The sequence below is a fragment of the Rhinopithecus bieti genome, unplaced genomic scaffold (genome assembly GCF_001698545.2).
Source record: "Rhinopithecus bieti isolate Rb0 unplaced genomic scaffold, ASM169854v2 scaffold_3734, whole genome shotgun sequence".
Classification (NCBI taxonomy): Eukaryota; Metazoa; Chordata; class Mammalia; order Primates; family Cercopithecidae; genus Rhinopithecus; species Rhinopithecus bieti.
Genome location: NW_016804423.1, coordinates 2,452,516 through 2,476,376, shown reverse-complemented (window position 1 = coordinate 2,476,376; position 23,861 = coordinate 2,452,516). Strand labels below are relative to the sequence as shown.

Sequence of the window (23,861 nt, the reverse complement as noted above, 5' to 3'; positions counted from 1 at the left end):
GATTTGCATTGTGTGCTATTTACGGTCTCTCTGACAACCAAACTGCCCAGCGATTAGAAAGGTTAATATGAAAAAATGACCGATGCAGTGAAGACTGGCTCTAGTTCAAAAAGCTACTGAGAATTTTATATTCCAGGAGAATCTTGAGGATAAAACTGAATAAAGTATGTTTCTTCCTATTAGGAAAGAAAGGGCAGATATTTCCTTATCTTTTTAGTATTGATACTTTAGGAACTATGTCAAGTTACATAAAATGCTACCCCACTTCAGAAGGATTGCATATTTGTAAATCTCTAAGTACTACACCTTTTCAGTTTTAAAAAAGTTTTGCCATCTGATTGTCAATAGTTACCTATTGAAGTTTTATCCTCCAATTGGATGTAAAAGTGCCAGTAGAAAATTCTCTTTAGCACAGTTTTATATACTGTTAGAGAGATATAAAATTATTCCTCAATGTTTGTCTCCTGTGTTAATTCCACAAATTGTTATGATTAAAAATCTATGGGCAAAGCATTTCCTTAATGTCTGGGTCACCTGGATAAGTACAAGTCAGTACGTCTAATCTTGGAGGATTTAACTCAATGGCTGAAACCACACTGTGGAAAGTTAATGAAAGGACATAGGCTACCGGACAAAAGGAAGACCTCACAGATGAGGGAGACAGCCATTGAATTTTAGATTTGAAGGATGTCAGTCCAAACCTGTCCCCTCAATTATTAAAAAATGGAAGTAGGGAGAAGTTAAAGGATTTATGTAAGATGCAGGTAGAGTGAAAAATGGACTAGCATTTTTAGCAGACGAGCAAAAATGTCAGCACTTCTTTAATGACACTGGAAACCAGAGATGGAGAACATTGATAGGTACAAATAAAAGGATTGGAGACATAATCACCAGCCAACAGTTTGAGTTAGGTTACCAAAGATGCAATGGTCAGGTCAGGCACCTGGTCTGAAGCGGGTGGAGGCTGGGTCTCACAGAGCCAGCTCACAAGAGCAGAGGGTTTGAGTTGGTGTCACGGCAACAGGATGGCACCGCCTCACCTTCCAGCACAGACAGGAGAAGCCTCACTGGCTTGTCCTTCCCATTGGTTCTTGCCACCGTTGTTCTCTAGGCCCTTTGCATTTTCCTTCACTCCATCATTCCCATCCCGCCCCTGATGGTTCTGCTCACTCTCCCAGCTCCTAACCAGGCCCCTTGGGCCCTCTGCAGGCTGAGTGCAGCCAGCCTTCCTTGCGTGAGTGTAAGTGTTGATGGGATTATGTTGGCTAGTCTTTTGCTCTTTCTTAGTATTTTTTCCCTAATTGACTTGAAATTGTTTGATAATTCCTTTGTTTTATGTCCAATATTCTTAACTTTATCAAATTGCTATTACCAAACATAGTTTTAATCACGACATTCTCCAGCTCAACAAACAACAACAACAACAACAACACACACACATATACCCACATACACACACAGCTCTAAGGATTTATAATGTCAGCAATAAATTTCAACCCTCTTTGCTAGCCATTCAAGAGGCCTACAATTTAGTATCAAAAACCATTTCTTCCTTACCTAGTCATCTTCCTGGTGTGATTCTCTTTTCTGTGGAGGGTGAAAAGATGAGTCTTTGCTGATTATTTTAGGCAACCTTCTATTTTTGCTTTTGCTCCAGCCATTTGCCTACCTGGGTTACCTTTTCTCTTCTTATTGATTTCTGTGAACACTGTACCATGCTTTCACCTCCCACAAGTGCACCAGCTTTCTTTATGGAACCTCTCTGAATCCCTGTCCTCCTGAACCTTTATACATGATACTCATATCTATATTCTACTTAAGTCAGGAGCCACAATCTTCCTTGTGTTGGAATTATTTGAGCATTCACATAGGAAAGTGCCTATCTATGAATCTAGTCAAAGCATAAAACCTCACTGATATGGTTTGGCTCTGTGTCCCCACCCAAATCTCATCTCAAATTACAATCCCTACATATTGAGGGAGGGAACTGGTGGGAAATGATTGGCTCGTAGGGGCAGTTTCCCCTATGCTTTTCTCCTGATAGTGAGTGTGTTCCCAGGAACCTCACAGTTTAAAAGTTCTTGGCATTTCCCTCCTCACACTCTCTCTCTCCTGCCACCTTGTGAAGAAGGTGCCTGCTTCCCCTTCACTTCCACCCTGATTGTAAGTTTCCTGAGGACATGCGGAACTGTGAGTCAGTTAAACCTCTTCTCTTTATAAATTACCCAGTCCCAGCTAGTTCTTTATAGTAGTGTGAAAATAGACTAATACACTCACATACAGGACGTAGCCAAACAAATAAAAAATAAAAAGTTTTCAAGGCTGACTGACTAAATGAATTTTTAAAATTCCACTTGTATGTTCCCTGTCACAGTTCTGCACATGGGTTAAGTAACATTTGCACTGGGATAAGATCATCTAAGAGTCATTCTGTATTGCTGTCTTGCATGCATTTAGATGTATAATTATTGAGTAGATTTCAATGATGTCATAATAGATTACTTTTTAATTCTGGCCCCTGGTTTACAAATGGCAGTTTTAATTTTTTAAAAATATATATCCAGATGGAAAAAAAACCCTTTTAACTATTTTTTTTTTAAGACACTCTTTCTAAAGACTGTATCAAGAGTTCAAATTATGGTATGGAGAAACAGCATTAAAAGAACTCTTGGTAACCTAAGTTAATACTCCTGGTTTTCAGGCCTATCATTTGAAAGCTGGTTTCAGCAATTTTCTTGCTCTTATAACTTGATGGTAAATAACACTAGAAAACATACTGAAAAGGAACCACATGTTCAGTCACTGAAATAACCTTTACCATGAAAAAAATAAAATAAAAGCTTAAGGGTAAATTTATTCCTTATCTCAGGAATCAGAAATCCAGCTTCAAATATATACAGTAGTTTCAAGCTCTACTGAGCCAGAGCTATCCCATTAATTATGGATGACATTATGTTTTAAACAAACACAAATTGTTTTGCCCTCACCTTTAGAAGTTCCTGAAGCAAATGTTTTATTCCCAGTGAGAATCATTTTGCATAGCTCAGACCCTTCAATTACCAGAAAAGCCATAGTAGTATCATACCACCCCAAAATATAATGTTGTCTTGTGGATACTCGATTTTCCTTTGTAATACGTTCTGTTATTTAATGGATAGGAAGAACACAGTTCTCTATCCAGCTCCCACAGATAACTCCATAGGTGGGATGGTGAGGGCAGACTTCATCTCCAGACAAGGATTTTTCATTTGGACATTTCCCCCTCTCCTGGGCTCAAAGCAAACATCACTGATGGGTGAATGCCTTTCCTTTCAGTGCAGATGCAGCTTAAGAATTTGCTAAGATGGGTTGGGTATGGTGGCGTACTCCTGTAATCCCAGTGCTTTGGGAGGTCGAGGCAGGTGGATCACTTGAGGCCAGGAGTTCGAGGCCAGCCTGGCCAACATGGTGAAACCCTGTTTCTACGAAAAATACAAAAATTAGCCATGCTTGGTGGTGCATACCTGTAGTCCCAGCTACTCAGGAGGCTGAGGCAGGAGAATGACTAGAACCCAAGAAGCACAGGTTGCAGTGAGCTGAGATTGTACCACTGCACTTCAGCCTGGGCATTGCCGCGAGACTCTGGCTCAAAAAATAATAGTAATAAAAATAAAAAAAAGAATTTGCTAAGATGTAGTACTCCAGTGAGACACTAGCAATGATGGAAGAGGCTCACCTAGTATCTCAGTGATTGCTGATCACAATTAGTAAGTCTTTCCTTGGGGTTACTATGGCCTGGAGTGGGTTGGTCTGGGTTATTTTATTCTACTCTTCTCCCTTCTGTTTTATTCTCCCCTGAACGTTCAAAGTGCTTTGAAGATTCATTTAACCCGGCCTTTGCTGGACTTGTGAGTAGTGTTTGGACAGCAAGGCCCTGAGCCCTGCCCTTTCCTACAGCCCAGCAATAACTTTTCCAGTGTGTTGACTGTTCATTTCACCTTTGCAGTCCAGCCCCCAGAAGGTGCGTAGTGAGAAGCAAGGGGCTTCTCTGCAGGAATGAACCACGTCAATCGTTGTTCACACGAGAAGTCAAAACACTGACAGGAAAGCTCACTTTGGATGCAGGGTACGGTCATCTAGCGATGGCCTGTCCTGATATCAGCTGCCATGGTATCCAATTCACACCTTCAAGTCTTCTCCACGTGGCTCACAAATCTCTCAACCACCTCCCAAGAGAGATGGTAGTTTAATGAAAAGGGATACTGGATCTGGAGTCAAAAGGCCTACATTCAGACCCAGTGTTTTATCATTTATCTTTTTGACAAACATCTGTTGAGAGCTTATGTTTTAGATACTTTTGCATTCGTTGTCTCCTTAACTTCACAACGGCCCTTAAGCAGGTTCACTTGTTACCCACATTTGCTGTTACGGAAATGAAGGCAGAGATGCTAAGTAGAATGGTACACAGAGAACATGCAGAAGCTGCGATCTGAAACCGCCTCCAGCCAGCCCCAGAGAGGATGCTCTCCATGAAGATGCTGAGTCGCCCCCTTGCCAGCTGCACAACTTTGGGCAAATGACACAGCATCCACCCTTAGACTCCCATCAGAGTTTCCGTTTTCTTGTGTGAAAAATTGAGGATGAAGATAATAACACCCTCGGGGGATTTTAGTGTTTGTCAAAAGAGATGTGAACATTCTTTACAAGCATTATGGGTTTATAAAAAAGGAAGGAAGGAAAAGAGCACAGTTTGGAAGTGGGGAACTGGTGAGAGGTAACCAGGCCACGAGTGCACTGTGCCTGTCCTCAGAGCATCCATGCTTACTGCATACGAGAGGCAGCAGAGCTCACATTTTCTCTCTAGCCCTGGGATTTATGAATATCAGACCGCTGACAGAATAGCAATGGTACACAAAATTGGTTGGGCATGGAGGCTCATGCCTGTAATCCCAGCACTTTGGGAGGCCAAGGCAGATAGATCACTTGAGGTCAGGGGTTCAAAACCAGCCTGGGAAACATGGTGAAACTCCATCTCTACTAAAAATACAAAAGTTAGCTGGGTGTGGTGGTGGGCACCCGTAATCCTGCTACTCGGGAGGCTGAGCCACAGGAATCACTTGAGCCTGGGAGGTGGAGGTTGCAGTGAGCTGAGATCGTACCACTACACTCCAACCTGGGTGACAGAGCAAGGCTCTGTCTTTAAAAAACAAACAAACAAACCTATAAAATTGATAGTAGGGCTGAGCACAGTGGCTCATGCCTGTAATCTCAGCACTTTGAGGGGTTGAGGGGGGAGGATGACTTAAGCTCAGGAGTTTGAGACCAGTCTAGGTAACATAAAGAGACCCCATCTCTAAAAATTAAAAACAAAATTAACTGGGCACAGTGGCGCATGCCTGTGATCCCAGCTGCTTGGGAGGCTGGCAGGAGGATCAGGAGGTCGAGGTTGCAGTAAGCTGTAATTACACCACTGCACTTCAGCCTTAGTGACACAGCAAGGCCCTGTCTCAAAAAAGTTGATATTAAAACAGAAGCATTTATATCACATATAAATAAATTCATGGAAAATAGAGAAACAGAAAATGAAACAAAGGAAGAAATGTTCTCCATTCTATTAAGTAAAAGATTATAATCATAATGGTAATAGGGTTTGTGAGGATCAAGACTTCCAGGAAAATTTTTGTCAGCTCCTTATTGACTGTGATGATTGGGAATAGCAGTGAAAATCCAGGTTTCAAAAATTAATCTTTTTTTTTTTTTTTTGCTGTCTGTCCTTGGGGCAGAAAAAATATTTAAAAAAGGAAGTTTTACAAAATACTTATAAGACAAAAAAAGAGATAAAATCAATAGGTACGGCAATCTGGGCAAGGAGAAGAAAATACAAGTAAGGCAGGACCCAGGATGACCCCTGTGGCCAAACAGGTGGAGGGGCAGGCACACCTTCTGCTGTAAGCCTTCCCTGCTACCAAGTCAAAGATGGATACATGATTTCTAGTATGATAAGATTAAACAGACAGCAAATGAGCAGCCGGACAAGAAGCGCAAATCTTCTTCTAATACTTATATACAAGTGGGATTTTTCCCATGGGTCCTCAAAAATTGAACATGTGAAATCATGGGGACTTCCATATTAAATAACTTTAATTTCAGGAGAATGGTTCTTAAAATGTCCTTCAATGCAGTTCTGTGAAAAGGCAAAGCAGTGTGATCCAGGTATAGAGGCTCTGATGGTCTAACCTGGTTCTGGTGGAAAATAAACCTATAGTTTTCCTAACATTTCAGGGAAGGAAGTCGAGGGGATCATTGTTCTCTCCACCTGGTGGGTGAGAAATCGGGAAACAGAGAGTAAGCCCAGACTGCCAAACTTGGAGCCAGGAGGCACAGGGCTCAGAGACACTGACATAGCTCATACCCTGACTCACAGGTTGCAAAAATGATCCACTCACTGACGTGGTGCCACTTTGCTGGACTGCACTCCGTAGAGGCCAGCGTAAGATGGATGTGAAAACGGAGAGCTGATTTCAGGTACAAAGGAAGCTGAAGGTCAACAAAGATCAAGTTCCTTCAGCATAGGCTGCTAGCCATTCCTACAGTCTTCAACAATCTGTGGGCTAATTAGACTGTCTAAGTAACTTAATCAACTACTCATTTAACTATTCCCTGAATTTTTATTATATCTACTTTATCCTAGGAACCATGCTAAGCACTGGTGTATGAGATCATTCCTGACTTCATGGAGCTTATCCTTATACCCAGAAAACGGACACAGTGCATAGTCCTCTAAGATAAGGAAGTCAGGGATGTCATAGGAGCAGAGGGCTGAGGAAGGGTCTCTCAGGGCAAAATCATTCAATATGAGGATCAAGGATGAATAAGAACTAGCCAAGTGAAGGCAGTGACAATAGACAGACGAGGTGCGTACCAGACAGAGAGCTGGAAAGACTGGGCCACATTTGTGGAAGGGAAAGAATTCGACTATGCCTGCAAGGTGCAGGTGTTAGAAAAATGGTGAACAGCATAAAGAAAGTCAGGAATGAAAAGGAAGAAAGAAGAGTATAAGAAAGGAAACAGAAAACAAAATGATCGACACATTGGTGTTATTCCTTTTTTAAAAACATTCAATGGGAGTGGCTTAAAATATTAAAAGATAACACTCTCAGACTAGATATCCAAAAAAGCAAAAGCCAACCATATGTCACTAAATTTAAAAATACATGAAGAAGATGTACCTGAAAAAATGCAGAGAAGAAGGCAGGACAGCAGGAAGAAAGGCAGGAAGAGAGGGAAAAAAAGAAAGTAAAAGGAAAACGTAAGTGGGTATAAATATAATCAGCGAAGGTATAATCCATGACCCTGATTAAAAGAAAACGTAGATTTGAAAATGCAAATGTAACATGGAAATAAAATGTCATTGAATTTTCAAATATGAGGAACATTTGCTTTTTTCCTCTAGTCCTGCCAGGCAAGATAGAGTATGGGTTTTAGCAAGCAACTCCAACATCATTTGAAAATCAGATATGCTTTTAGCTCTGGAGTTGCTGTGCTGCTGTTCTGACTGCCTGTAATTGTGGTCATTACACCCTGGTGTATTTCTGTGCAAGGTGGGTCCATTTTCACACAGGGAAGAGAATCCTCGGCAGAGATGAGTGAAGATGCTTTTAAAGAGTATAATTAAGTCAAAGGCCCCCTTTGTCTCATTCCAACAACAGAAGCTTGAAATGTTTAGGTGAAATGTTTGGGGTACTAAAATGAGGGGCAGTGCAAATTGGTTCTGGGGCACCATATCTTTCTGCAAGAGTTTTCTTAGGGATGCTTTCATCATTGCAGATTTAGTCAGTAAACTGACAGCCAATGCAACAACTTTGAAATCCCATGGACGCAGGGTAGAAAGTTTCTAACAGAAAGATGGATCTTTGAGTCAAGTTGAGATGATTGACAGTGGGAGAATAGAGATGAACCTGTGCCAGGAGAAACGTGACATGGCTCAGTAGCAAGAGTGAAAGTGTGGGTGGGGCTGGTTTTTCACTCACACTCCAGCCCATGGTGTACCAGCCAGACACGTTTGCACACACAGCACCCAAGAATGAATCCTGCCTTGCCGACACGAAGTAGAGCTCAGGACAGTCAAGGAATTGCGCTGATTTTCCCTACAGAAAGAGGGTGTCTGGTGGAATAGACAGTGAATAACTAAGCTAAGCAATTAAATTAAGGTGGATTAATTTCATTCCTCTGAGCATAAACCTGGAATGTAATGTAGTGGTAGGAAGAAATAGTAGGCAAGGGTCCAGAAACAGCTTCATATCCAGCATCTGGCACTATGCTGAGGTGACCCTGGTCTCAGATTCTCTATGTTTCTGTGGTGGTGTGACAGATGGTCCTGTAGTCTAGATTTGACCCCATGCTACACTGCAACTGCAGACATGGGGCAAAGGGTCTACTCTAGTCCTTTTGTTGAGTAAGGTAGGAGATTGTGCTCTTACCATTAAATGGTAGTTATATGCCATTTAAGGATTTCTGGCCTGGAGATAGAAGGAATAAAATGCTGGACTGGAGTGCATTTACAGAGGGCACAGAAGGGGACATACAAACCGACAACCTTGGCAATGGGTATTAATAGTTAGTGCTACAACGAATCATACCATTGTATGCCATCTTTTATCCTTTCACATGGACACAAGCTAACATCCTAACTAGGTTCTTAAAGTGACTATGCACATTTGTTACACTATGGGTAATCCTTGTGCACCTGCTTTAACAACCATTTCAGCAGCCATGTGCTTCTCCCAGAAAAGACAATTCATGTGTGTGTGTGTGATTTTTGTATCTAATTATGTTGTGTATAGATACTTAATAGTACACATACTTGATATTACATATACACGTAAATACGTACATATAATTTACATATATGTATATACTTTATACTACATAAAGCAAATAAAAATTCTGTTACGGCGATTTCCAGACCAAATGACAGAAGGTGACCGAACCAGATGCACTGCCACAGGCACCTGTTGGGAGAGGACACTTCAGACTGTTTTCACAAGAAGCAAAACCTCAGAGTAACTCTGTGAAGTCTCTAAGAAAAGGCCAGGAGGGCACCTGCAAGTGGTTGGGGGCAGCTTTAAAGATGCCCCTATGGGATTGCCAAGATGCTCTTTCTGGAATGTTACATGAGGCTTTGAAGACGGATATAATTCTATCCTGACAGTGTTACCCTAGTCATTCCTACATCGTTTTTAGCTCCAATGCCTTAAGAAATCCACCAACCCCCTTTGCAGTCCCCAACCTGCAGGCTTCTAAAATGCCCCTGCGGCTGGCGGCCGAGGACTCAGGGTTCAGTGGAGGATGGGCTCTGGGTGTCCCCCTGGACAAGTTTCCCACTAGCTGAGAGGCAGGCTGAAGCACAACAAAAGAGGAAGAACAGAGGAGTTTTGAGCTGGCCCAGGACAGTTCAAACTGTTTATACTTGGAGGTATAAAACAGTGTTTTACACCTTTACTTGGAGGTATAAAACAGTGTTTTACACCTTTACTTGGAGGTATAAAACAGTGTTTTACACCTTTACTTGGAGGTATAAAACAGTGACTTCTTGGTGCTGTTTCCTGCATCCTTCTTGAGTGTAATGAGCCCCGAGTATTCCTGATCACCTTTCCTGGCGCTGTGGCGAGCGCTCATTCCTCCTGCATGGAGGGTGCCAGGGACTCGGGCTGCCTGTGCCATGCTGTCGATTTTCTTCCCTAACCCCCATACGTATGCTGATCATTCTGTTAGTCCTCCACGCAAGGCTGTGAGGTGGTGGTTGTTGCTGCTGTGTTATTTCTTTAGAACTCTGAAAGGACATGCTCACTCCAATGTCCCCATTGGTCTGAGCTGAAGGACTCTGCCTGCAGTGTCCTGCTCCATCAAACACCACTGAGTTCATCTCCTCGGAAGAGGAAGCTGCCACTTCCGAGTCAGACCTGACTGTTACAGCCTCTGTAATCACCTGTGGTAGGCAGAATCATCTGCCCCCTCTACCCCCGCCAACTGTACAAGCCCAAATTCCCAGAACCTGGGACTCTGTCACCTTACATGACAAAAGGGACCACACAGATGTGAATAGTCAAGAGCTTAAAATGGGGAGATGATCCTGGGTTATCTGGAGAAACCCAAGGTAATCACAAGGTTCTCAGAAACGAAGAGAAGAGGTAAGAGACTCCACGTCAGTGTGTCCCAACATCAGAACACTTGTCTCACCTTCACAGGCTTTGAAGAGGGGTAGCGCGCCTCCAGCCTCACAACGTGGGCACCTCTGGAAGCTGGAAAAGGCAAGGGAACAATTCTCCCCTGGGTCTCCAGGAGGAATGAGGCTCTGCAGGCAGCTCCATCTTAACCCGCTGAACCTTATTTTGGACTTCCAACCTTCACAACTGTAAGATAATACATTTTTGTTGTTTTAAGACACTAAATTTGTGGTAATTTGTGACAGCAGCAACACAAAACCAATGCATTGCTTCATCTTCAAATGCTACATTTCTAGTGGCATTTTTAAACAGTTTATAAAGTGTACAGATATATGATACAGATATAATGATATAATTATCATGCAAAAAGGACCCATTCTTGGGAGTGAAAGAGGTGTCATTAATAATTACACAGAAACAGGCACAGTGACTCAGGCCTGTAATCCCAGCAATTCCGGAGGTCAAGGCAGGTGAATCACTTGATGTCAGGTGTTCGAGACCAGCCTGGCCAACATGGCTAAACTCTCTCTATAAAAAATACAAAAATTAGATGGGTGTGGTGGTATGCACCTATAATCCCAGCTACTCGGGAGGCTGAAGCATGAGAATTGCTTGAACCCAGGAGGCAGAGGTTGCAGTGAGCTGAGATTGCAGCACTGCACTCCAGCCTGGGTGATGCAGTGTTTTGTTTTCTCAAAAAAAAAAAAAAAAAAAAAAAAAAAATTACATGGACACAGTAGGCATGACTGAGAATATCTGGCTTGAACTGTGAGGTACCATCACCCTGTGGAACATGACAGACACGTCTCCAGTTCTGTTATGTTTCTGGTGCAGCTCTGCATGTTTGCATCTTGCTTACATGGAGCACCATGGGTGAGAGGTGCAGTCAGGTAAGAAGCAAGTGCAAGTGGGGTTTTTTCCTTCATTTCCCAGCCATCTTTCTTCAATATGATGGACTAGGTCATGTCTGCTCCTAAGATGGGACTTCCCCTTCCTCTCCACTTGTTTTTCCTCTGACACCCTCATTCCTGAATACTTTTACTCAGGCGCTCAACGTGCCAGTACATGTGTTTGGTGGGAGGAGGAGGATGTTTCTTCGCAGGTCCGACACTGCAATATCTTATCCCTCATCACCTTTGAGTGCCATCATGCTAGAATTCCACATTCTCTCTTTCCTGTTACTCCTATCAATAATTTAAACAGGAAAATAAAGCGTCAATAGACTCCTCAGAGGAGAAGATGGGTGATTAACTTTGGACTCTGGTGGTTTTGTCTCTGAATTTATCCCAGGCCGTAGCAAAAAAGTGAGAAAGTTGACGGAAATCTAAACAGAAATCTGTGACTATTTTCCAGGGAATCAGAGCTCTTTGAGCGCTCATTGAATATGTGCTCACAGAAAAGAACAGCCACAGGCATCTATCCAGTACCACCCCCTAAAAGAAAGACCACATGCTGAGAAACTTTTAGCAGGGAGAGTATAATTACTGGAAAATACAAAAATTAATTTAAATGAACAATAATTGCTAGTATTTATTATGTTTCAAGAACTGTTCTAAGTAACTTACCTACTTTGTTCATTTGCTCTTTTCAGTAGCTCTGTGACATAGGCACTTATTTCTGTTTTGCAGATGAATAAACTCAAGCAAGGAGTAGCTAAGAATCTTTCTAAAACTTACCCAGCTAAAAAGAGACAGAGTTTCAGTTAGGACCAGGAGGTCTAGGCACAGGGCCCACAGACTGGAACTCAGAGAGACCCTAACAGAACATATGGGAAATATGAGCCAGGATCAGGCTGTCACCAGGTAAAGGAAATGAAAATATTTTTATGAAAAATACAATCGCTTAGATGAAAAAACACAATGAAAGGCTAAATATTAAGATGGTGTAAAAGTAATGGTTTTTTTTTTTTTTTTTTTTTTTTTGCGGTTACTTCTAATTACAGAAACTGCCATTACTTTTACACCACCCTAATAGCAAAATGACTAACTCACAGTAGGCGGAAGTGAGCTGGGAAAATCAGGAGAGGAGGTCTCCAAATAATTCCATTAGTGATAAGCAGATGGAAACAAATTTAAAAAGTTAAGAGGAATGGAAGAAAGAAGTTGAAGTATCGAAAGTCCTAGTATGAGTGGACTTAAGTAGAAAAAAAATCAGATGATACACTTTGTTAAATAATGACAGGGAGCCTTGCAGTATTAAAGAAAGTCAGAAGGCCTAGGACGGAAAAGTGTCCAGTGCCAAGCAGAGGAGACAGGCGAGACCGCATTTGGCTATGTCGCGTGGCTCACGCCTGTAACCCCAGCACTTTGGGACGCCGAGGTGGGCGGATCACAGGTCAGGAGATAGAGACCATCCTGGCTAACACGAGGCTAAAATAAAAAAATAAAATTACCCGGGCGCGGTGGCGGCGCCTGTAGTTCCAGCTACTCGGGAGGCTGAGGCAGGAGAATGGCGGGAACCCGAGAGGCGGAGCTTGCAGTGAACCGAGATGGCGCCACCGCACCCCAGCCTGGGCGACAGAGCGAGACTCCGTCTCAAAAAAGAATGTCAGACACAAAGAAAACTGTGAGGTGTTCCGGAGGGATTAACATGGCGCCCGGCGAAGCGAAAACCCCGGCAGCAAAGGGAGGCGGGACCCAAAGCCCCAAGGGAGGGGCGGCCGCCGAGATCTGAGCGCACCACGAGGATGGCAGAAAGGAATTCCCTGGTACAAAGGACCACAGAATGTTGACCACAAGATTCCTCTTCCAAAAGGTACTTGAGAGACGCGATTCTACGAGGAGATATACACTGAGGAGCACACGGGGATACATGGAAAGCAAGGTTCAGTAAATAAACCGGCGCGTTTTATTGTATTCTCAGTAAGCAGTGACTAAAACCAAAACCACGTCAACAAAACAAAGAAAAGCACATCTGCAGGAACCAGAACCCAAACTCCAGGTGACAAGGCCCCAATGGAGTGCAGAGCCCGATGACAGCGGAGGCGGAGGCATGGCCGACGGAACATCAGAATATGAGACCATGAGAAGCAGGTGAGTATTGTATCTTGTTTCCGGTAAAGATGGAAATTAGGAGGAAAAGTTAAAGGTCTTTATAAAATAAAGACAACTCTAAGAAAATTAAAATTAAATAGCTTTTTAAGCACTAGAAGAAAATATACCTAATTAGAAATAACAAGAAAAGAAAAAGAAATAAAAACGAAGTTTAGTAAATAAAGCACAATATGAGGTATCAGCAATATCAGCAAATGCAGAGAAGCCAAACTTCCCAAAGGACAGATCTCAGGTTTGCTTGATGAAGAAAATGAACAAATCCAGCTTGTCATGAAAAGACACACTGAAAACAATGTGTACTGACTTTTTTTTTTAAGTAAAAGGATTTAAGAAAGATATGCTACCAAATACAAACCAATAATAAAATTAAGATGGTGATTTTGTTACCAAGCAACAGAAGATTTAGGGCAAAATCGTCCTAAAGAACACAGAGGGAACACTACTGATAATATGACACATTCAACCAAGTGGATAAGGGTGACAGTAGGCACACACATTCCCCATCAGTGGAAAATGCACTTTGTTGAAGACACAGGAAGCCGTCATGAACATCTTCTGTGTTAGAGTATCAAGAAAAACTCAGTAAATTCTAAATCAGAAACTAGCTCTGAGCAATATTCTCTGACCACAATCCAATAAAACCATAAACAAAAGAATTACTTCAAAATTTCATATAGGAGGAAAGAAAAATCCATATTAAATTTGTTAAAAATGAGACATGAACTTGGGAAATACTTAGAACTGAATAACAGTGAAAACAGTACACGTTAAACTTTGTTGGAAACTGTTAAAGTTGTACTTCAGAAAGAAATTTGTAACTGTGACAATACTAATTAAAAATAAGAAAAATAAAAAAGCAAAAGAACTCAGCATGCAACCCTGAAAGTGAGGGGAAAAAAGAGAAAGCACAAATAAATGGAAGGGAACAAAATATGTTTTTTTTAAATCAGCAAAATTCAGGGAAAAAACCCTGATAACATAAATAATAAAATCTGCTTCTCTGAAATGTTAGCAGAAAATCTCTGGCAAAGAAAATTTAAAACAATATTGAAAGGAAAGGAAAATAACTGCAGATTTAACTGATTTTAAAAGAAAAAAGCATATTAGAAACAACATCAATACATTATAAAACCAATTGATAGGGCAAATTTCTGGGGAAAAAAATAAAATGCCAAAGAGGGTCAGAAAAGTCACAGAAAAAAAATCAAATAGACAGATGACCATTAAAAAATTAATAGGAAGAGAAGACGTCTATGAACAGAAAAGGCCCATGCTTTTTTACAAGCGATGAAATTAATACGTAGAGAAGACCTCTATGAGCAAAAAAGGCCCATGCTTTCTTACAAGCGGGTTCTATTAAAATCTCAAGACTGGCTATATTGTCCAGAGGACGAGGTCAAGAGACCTGAGAGGGAGACTGGCCCTACCATGAGAAGAGTCAAGGATGATACTCACACACTCTCCCCTGGCCCTATCCCTCACCTTACTACACACAGTCACCTTCAAGGTCAACAATCCAGCTTTGTCATTATCAACAAATACCACTGCACCTCAAATTCAGATAGGTGAATCTTGCACTCTGGCTACCACCTCTCATCTGTCCAGCTCCCTTCCTGTTTCCCTGACTCTCAGCCATCCTTTGGTTCCACCTTGAGCCACAATCCATGGATCACCTCAAGCTTTCAGTGTCGCTCTGTCCACTGAAGTCCTCTCTTTTCACCACCCAATGTGACCCAGTGTGACTGCCACAGCCATTCATCATGATGCCCTTCAACACATCCAGCTCCCTTCCCCGGTCTTGCTTCCTGATCCTCACCCATCGAAACCACAGCTTGACTGTCGCTCTCTGTCTAATCCCTGTGTGCGTCAATTCAGCCTGAGTTTCACTGGAGAAAAGTCAAGCACTACATGGGTCTCACATTAACTTAATGGCCATGAACCTCAGTGGGGCTTTGGTGCTGCTGGTATTTACACTATTCATTCCTGCTCCAATTGTTTCTTCCCTCCTCTACATGAGTAACTTCCATTTGCCCCTCTCTCCTGAAGCCCCCAACAAATCTCCCCTCCTCGCTCACAGACTTGGAGGCATCCAATGAGCTTGTTCACATAATTCCCTTAATTGTTTCTACCCACATCTAAACATCAGGAATGGAACACTGTGCCTTCCCCCCACTAGCAGAGGGTAACTGTTGGTACCATCATCTAAGGCAAACCTCTCCATTTTTACAGGCCTCAGGCCCTCCTGACTACTCCACGATACTGAAGTAGCAATTCTTTCTTCCCTCCGATGTCATCACTTTTCCCTGTTCTGGATCACTTCCATTAAGACATCTTTACATTACGAGCTTTCCTATCTTAAAAAAATCCCAAACTGTGATGTGTCTCTATCTTGCTACTGCCCCCATGTAATTCTCTGCTTCCCTTTAAAAGCAAAACTATTCAAAAATGTTGTCTGTGTTCACTCTTTCTTCTTCAAACCCAACCCAAAATAGATGATCATCACACCTCTCCAATTCCCTTCCCCAAGTCACTGATGGTCTTTTCCTCAATAATTCTGGCTTTCAATTTTCATTCTTGTACTTGACCTTCCAAATGCATTTGTCAAAGCATATCCCTCTTCACTCTTTGATACAGCTTCTTCTTTTGCCTTCTGGGACTACGTGCTCCACTGGGTTTCCTTCTATCTCATTGGTTGCTCCTTGTAGACTATCCCCCCCTTGTCTCCAGCCTCACCAAGTTGGAAGAGACAAGGGCTTAGGATTTGCCCCTCTTTTCTTCCCTGGCTGCATGCTTTTCCTATGGGATTTCACCCAGCACTGTGGTTCTAAACACCATCTGTATGCAACCGATTCCTGAATTGCTATCTCTAGCACAGATATCTCTCATGAAGTTCAGACTATATATCCGATTGCCTATTTCATATTTCCATGTGGATCTCTAATTAAACACTCAAACTTAACATATTCAAGACAACTCCCAACTTTTCTTCTCACTCCCAAAAGCTGCACCTTCGGCAACCCTCACCTCAGTTGATGAGAATTCCAGTTACTAAGTGCCAGGTACTTGGTGTTTCCTTCACTCCTTTCTTTGTTTCATATCCCATATTGATTTCGCCAGAAAATCTTTTGGAACCTACTTTCAAAATATACCCATAATCTTTTTCGCACCACTCCTACTGCTGCTACTTGGCCCAACCTTAGACCATGTTGTTTCAAACAGCTGTGAAATTGAAAACGGGCACCCTCATTCCTTATGGGAAGAAGACAGTCACCCAGGCCGGGCACGGTGGCTCAAGCCTGTAATCCCAGCACTTTGGGAGGCCGAGACGGGCGGATCACGAGGTCAGGAGATTGAGACCATCCTGGCTAATATGGTGAAACCCCGTCTCTACTAAAAAATACAAAAAACTAGCCGGGCGAGGTGGCGGGCGCCTGTAGTCCCAGCTACTCCGGAGGCTGAGGCAGGAGAATGGCGTAAACCTGGGAGGCAGAGCTTGCATTGAGCTCAGATCCGGCCACTGCACTCCAGCCTGGGCGACAGAGCGAGACTCCGTCTCAAAAAAAAAAAAAAAAAAAAAAAAAAAAGACAGTCACCCTGCAGAGCATTCTATGGCATTTATTAAAGGCAAGCATGCATCGATTCAGGGAATCAGAGAGACTTATCCAGTTCGTAAGAGATATGCACAGCATTGTTTGTGGGAGGAGAGAGTTGGAAGAAACCTAGGTGTCCTTCGCTAGGTGAACATGTAAGTAACCATGTAGTAAAAACACATTGTTAAATTGCATCCCACAGTCAGAAACGCAATTTAGCAACATGGAGAGATCTGGAAAACAGCACTGAATGGGAAAACAGGATCCGTAACACAAAAGTGTGTGGCTTAAAATCACATATATATGGTGTATCTTTCAAGGATACATTTGTATCCAAGGACATTTAATAAACACAATTCAGTTGATGTTTTGGTAAGGGAAGGATTGGGTCACTGATGGACAATGAAGGGAAAAATAATGAAATGAAATAAAACAAGAGAGTCCTTGACAGACCAGTAATAGCACTGTGCTACATGACTCATCCAACTCTCTTCACTGGTGAGAAAGAAAGAGGGCATACTAAAGCTAAAAGAAGTCTTAGCAATTATTTTAACCCAATCTCTGCCTTAAAACACACACATTCTATTATATCTAGCACCAACTCTGCTTCAGTCATTTTATAGAAGAACATCAGGTATACATTTAAGGAAATCCAATGGTCAAAAAACCCCTTTTAAGAAGAACAGAGCTTTTCTAGGAAATCTGCTGATGGAAGAGGGGTAGATCAGGTTTTCTAAAATGGCTTCATGCTGGATAAGTTATTTTAAAATGCCTGTTGCTCAACACACACACACACACACACACACACACACACACACACACACACACCAGAACTCTTTAAAAGCTGGAAAAAAATGTGAATAAAATAAAACCAGAGCTGGGTGAAGGTAATCATAGAAGCCAATGTACCAAAATTTGCATACAAAAGTCAAAACTGGCAACATAGTTTTGAGAATTATTGTGGCCACTTAGCGGAATGAGAGATAGGACTCTGAATCTGCTTGCAAATTTGCATAGTTGAATTAAAACCTCCTACACAAAGCCAGGACAATTGGAGGAACTCTAGCTTCAGAGAAATGGTGGGTGAAAAAAAAAATCTGACTGCCTGCAAGAGAACCAAGGAAGAACATCTTGAGCTCTGTCCTTTTTCCAAATGGAAAAATAGCATCTCCATGAGAATATAAGAGCAAAGCTTGGTCTCATGCACCTAGAGTCCAAATGTGCACCACCCCCCCGCCCCCACGCTCAAGGAGCCCCAGGCTGAGGCATTAAACATGTCCAGGCAGGCAGCGCCCATTACATTTTCAGGCGAATCTCTGCAGAAAATAATCCTGAATCTTGATTCCTAGGGATTCTCACATATTGTATTTGTCCAAATATTAGTGCATGCACATGCACACACACACACACACCCATTAACATGCAATGAAAAAAGTCACTGAGTGAGAATATGCAGAAGTCACAAGTAATTTATTTCCATTCTCAAAGACTTCAGACATTATAAAGATTAAATGCCAAATAAAAATAGCCAAGAAAATTGAAAGAATATAAGTGAGAGAACAAGGAAGATATAGCTGATAAGTTTTCAGAACTGACAAAAATAAAGGAAACCCAAGAGACACACCAGGAGAAAGTGGAATGGTATCCTTAAAAAATTAGAAAAACAAATGCAATACAAATTGCTGTACATGATCAAGTGATGTCCCAAGTTCAAGAATGGGATAATAATATTTTTCAGAAAAGCAAAAACTGAAAGCACTTACAACCAGAGTCGTACGTAGAGAAACTTTGGCAGGATCAACCTCAGAAAGAATGCAAAGCATCCCAAGAGAAGATGTGATCACTGAGGGAACTGAGAGCAAGTGGGAAAATCTAAACCAACATTGGCTTATAGAACAATAATGGAAATGTCTAATTTCTGGGGCTAAAATTAAAAATATGAAAGTATATGTACAACGATAGCAGATTAGTCAGATGGAGGATGATAAAAAAACATCCTAAGGTCTTTGTTCTATTCATGAAAGGGTAGATATGTTAAATTCACTTTAGATTTATTATTTTAATTGGATAGATACAGGGAGAGCCAATACAGTAAGGAAATGCAAGAAATAAGAAAAAAGTAAGCATGATACAGCAAACAGAAAATAGAAAGCACAAAAATGAGATGGCGGAAATAAACCAAATGCACTAGTCATCACCAGGAATGGATTAGGTAAAAAGACAAAGATTTCCAGATGAGAATCAAAAAATTAAATTATATGCTTTTTGCAAGAGATATGCGTAAAGCCTAAGAATATAGAAATAGAATACTTAGGTAATTAATTGAAAAATGTGTGCCAGGCAGATAACAACTCAAAGAAATCTGGCCTAGTAATATTAATATCAGAGGAAAAGCCTAAAAGGCAAAACCATTATTACAGATGAAGAGGGTCATTATATTTTATTTAAGTTTAAATTGCTCATGAGGTTATAAAGATCTAAATATTTATGGATGTAATAAAATGCCACAAAATATAAGAAAAATTGACAGAATTACATGGAGATATAGGCAAATTCATTAATACACTTGAATATATTCTTATAACTTGGTTAGAAAGTGATAGACCAGGCCAAAAATATTTAGTACCGATAGAAATCTTTGAATGAGACAATTAACGAGCTGGATTTAGTGGGCATATAATGAAAGCTGCTTAACAATTTGAGAACCATTATTTTCATTACTACAAAGAACATTTATACAAATATCATGTGCCGTGTCACAAAAGAAGTCTAAATGAATTTCAAAGATTATATTAAAGCAGGCCACATTCTCTGATTACACAGCAATCAAGTTGTAAATCAGTAAGAGATAGACAACATTAAAAATGCACGTATTCTGACATGTTATAGCTTTCTAATTCCAATGTCAACCATCAATTTAAAAAATTCAAAATGCAAACAAAAAGAATGCACCTCAACAACAATAAAAATTCCACATTAAAATATGTGAAGGACAGTTCAAGTAAGGCTTAAAAGGAAGTGTAGAAGATTATGTGAGCAGAGAAAATTAATAAAGTATTAACTGGTTAATCTTTCTATTTCAGAAGTTAGAAAAAGCATAACAATGGAAGCCTAGAAAGTAGAAAAAAAGGAGATAATAACAAACAGATTCAACAGAGAGGGCCAACAATGTCAAAACTGGTTCTTTGAAAAGATTAAGAATAAACCTCTGACCAAGAAATGTAGGGAGGGGTCACAAATACTCAGTATTTGACCTGCAGAGGAGATTGCAGGTAGATTTCAAAGGTTGTTAAGAATTTTAAAATTTTAAACAAATTCCTAGAAATGTACCAAAACTAGCTTCAAAAAATCTGAGATTAGCTGTATTTAAATTAGAAAGCCTGAATAATCTCATAAGTATTAAACAAACTGAATGAATATTTTAAAATCCTTCCACAAAGAGAACACCAGACTCACACAGTTTTACAGGTGAATTCTGCCAAATCTTTAAGGAAAACACAGTTTTAAAGTGATACAAACTCATATCAAAAATAGAAAGAGAGAAAACTCCCCCAGCCATTCTATGAGTCTCGTATAACCTTGATATTAAAATCAAACAAATAAAAGTATGGAAAACTGAAAACCATGAGCTGGTGTCATTCAGAAACAGATAGATGTAAGATGCTTAGACCTGTGAAAATAATAACAACAATAACAATAGCAGTAACTATTGACTAATCCAGTTTGCATGTGGCTTCTTGGTCGCAGCGAGACGGCCTTCCTACCTGTGCTTCCTGGTCCCTGGCCCTCACCTTTCTCCCTGAACACTGTGAAGTGTGTTGAAGAGTGAAGGGAGAAGATCTAGCCGACTTAGGGCCTCCCTGTGAGCCGGTCGGTGTGGAGGGATGCGAGAAAGGCAGGCAGGCGGGGCCGGTCCACAGGGATTGGCCACTGGGAGCTGGCCACGGGCACAGGCTCGGTGCTGTGGGTCCCTGCCTTTGTCTTCCGGGTCCCTGCCTTTGTCTTCCGGGTCCCTGCCTTTGTCTTCCGGACTGTGAGTCTTTGCTCAGCACCAGCCAGGGCTGACTTGGTTTGCAACGGTGGTGATTCAGGTGATTCAGGGCAGAAGGTCTTGGTCTTATCCTTAAGAAACTTCCAGTCTCCTGAGAAAGATATACATTCATCCAAAAATTAAACAAATAAATGCAAATGTGCAACCTGTGATAAGAAGGAAGGACATGCAGTTCTGTGGAGCTCTAGAAGAGTCCATAATGGGGATGCAGTCTTTTCTGATGATGAGAAGGCTGCTCTGAGGAAACACCATTTGATCTGAGCTTAAAGACACACAAAGATTGAGCCAGTCAGAGAAAGAAAGAGAAGACAGATCTGAGCAGGGGCAACAGCAAGTAAGTCCACTGGCCCAGCACGGGAGGGATCCCGTCCTACTGAGGAACTGGAGCCCAGTGAGGATACAGAGACAAGCTCAGAGGGAGGCTAAAAGTTGCCGGGCTCAGTCAACCAGGTCCAGAGCCCACAGGAGGAGTGGACTTGAATGGAGAAGGTCCTTGAATGACTTTTAAAAAGGAATGACACAGCCAAGATAGTCATTATCTAAAACTCTTTCTGACTGTGGTGTGAAGAATAGAACAGAGCAGGAGACCTTTGCGTCGGTCCAGATGAGAGATGACTGTAGCTTAGACAAGGGCAGTGGTGGAGGTGGAGATACATGGGGGAGTGTTGGTGAGATTTACGAAGAAAAAGGACAGGGCTTGATGATTAAATATGAGACATAAGGGAAACAAAGAAATCAAAGATGGGTTATCAGACAGTTGGAGAGGCCATTCACAAATAGGAACTAGTGGAGAAGGGCCAAATTAGGGGTGAAGTGAAGAAAAGATAAAACTCTATTCAACATTATCTGCTTCTGAGACAGTCAGATGGAGATTTTCTTTTTTAAATACAATATTTCTTACAGTTCTAGAGGCTGAGAAGTCCAGATCAAATTGCCAGCAGATTTATCGCTGTCTGGTGAGGGCCTGTTTCTTCATTTGCAGGTGGTTGCCTTCTTTCTATATCCCCATGCAGTGAAGAGAATGATATCTCATGTCTCTTCTTTTTTTTTTTCTTTTTTTGAGACGGAGTCTTGCTCTGTCACCCAGGCTGGAGTGCAGTGGCCGGATCTCAGCTCACTGCAAGCTCCGCCTCCCGGGTTCACGCTATTCTCCTGCCTCAGCCTCCGGAGTAGCTGGGACTACAGGTGCCCGCCACCTCGCCCGGCTAGTTTTATTGTATTTTTTAGTAGAGACGGGGTTTCACCGTGTTAGCCAGGATGGTCTCGATCTCCTGACCTCGTGATCTGCCCGTCTCGGCCTCCCAAAGTGCTGGGATTACAGGCTTTTTTTATAAGGGCATAAATATCATCATAAGAGCCTAACCCGGATGGAGATTTTGAGTGGGAAACACAAGTCTGGAGCTCAGAGATGAGTTCCGTGTTCAAGAAACGAATTTAGAAGTCCTCTGTGCATAGCTGAAAATTTCTTTTCTTTTCTTTTTTCTTAGGCAGAGTCTCACTCTGTTGCCCAGGCTGAGTGCAGTGGCATGACCTTGGCTCACTGCAATGTCTACCTCCCGGGTTCAAGAGATCTTGTGCCTCAGCCTCCCGAGTAGTTGGGATTACAAGCATGCACCACCATGCCCGGCTAACTTTTGTATTTTTAGTAGAGATGGGGTTTCGCCACGTTGGCCAGGCTGGTCTCAAACTCCTGGCCTCATGTGATCTGCCCACCTCGGCCTCCCAAAATGCTAGGATATAGGCATGAGCCACCACGCCTAGCCTCATAGCTGAAAATCTTAATCACATCCATTGTAGATGTTGACAAATAGGAAGAGACTACAGAGAAATCAGAGAAAAGAGTTTAGGATTAACCTTCGAGGAACTCCAACACTTAGAGTTTGGATGGAAGACTGTAGAAATAGAAGGAAAACAGGAAGAAGGTGGTGTCATGGAGAACAAAGGGAAAAATGTGCTTCAAGAAGGAAGCTGCGATCACCAGGGTTAGATGCTGTTATTGGATGAAGTAATTAGAGAAATGAAGCATTCCTGTTGCACCTAGTGCTCTGTGTGACAGTGATGCTAACGGGGTCTGTTCTGGAGCCAGGTTGGAGTGGGGCAGGAAAACGTGGATTGAGAGAAATTGGAGAGTCCTTTGGCCAACCCTGATATTGGTGCTATTGATGCCACATGCCACTTGCCACTACATGTACCAATGCATTTACCCTTCCAGGCAAGAGAATTGGTCCTCTGGACAAAAAGGGAACCATTCATTTCCTACCTCTTTTGCATTTAGTTTCTTTGCTTTCAGTTGAAAAGGAAATTCAGGGTTGAAGAAAAACATGTATCACTGAATGCATGGTGCCAGCCACCATGCTACAGAAAATCTATAATGAGCCAGTCAAGTGAATAAATCATTGGGATTTTATCCACTTTGGTTTTAAAACAAGAAAGTATTATACCATCACTACACTACTTGCCTCGACTGATCAGAGATGGGTTCTCAGACATAGTATCATCTTCTGTGCTGGCATCGCTATTGTTTCAATTTAGTCGCATAAACATTATATCCTAGTGTTTTTTATGCTGTAGTTTCCCTGTGGTATAATCAATATTCAGTCACTTGTCTGCTGGAAATTTCATCAACTCATTTTAGCATCTCCAAGTTGGTGGGAATGTATGTTACGGAACCCCTCTTAACTTCACATTCCCCTTAGGGCATTCACCTCATAGACAGAGCTTTTCACGACAAACATTCAGTTCTTTGTTCTCCATTTACAGTGAAAAGGGTTAGTCTCATGTAAGGAGTTATTTATATCTGGCACTAAAAAATTTGAAGAAAACAATAAAAATGCCACAAAAATTGCAAAAAAAAATATTTAGTCACTTGTTCATTGAGCATCAGAATTATTAAAAATGTGTTAAAATGCAGTTTCCCAGTTCGTAAGCCTTTAAATTCTCATTTATTGGTTCTTTGGTCTAA

General features: G+C 41.6%; 1 long non-coding RNA gene across 1 annotated transcript in view; it reads right to left on the bottom strand.

The window, feature by feature from the left end:
- The window catches only part of LOC108527054 (uncharacterized), a 72,344-nt gene extending 60,466 nt beyond the window's left edge, over positions 1–11,878 (bottom strand). The window contains exons 1-2 of the long non-coding RNA XR_001884678.1: positions 11,771–11,878; positions 10,219–10,391 (exon numbers count right to left, since the gene is read on the bottom strand). This is a non-coding gene — a long non-coding RNA (uncharacterized LOC108527054). The remainder of the gene's footprint in view (positions 1–10,218; positions 10,392–11,770) is intronic.
- Between the last annotated feature and the right edge of the window lie 11,983 nt (positions 11,879–23,861).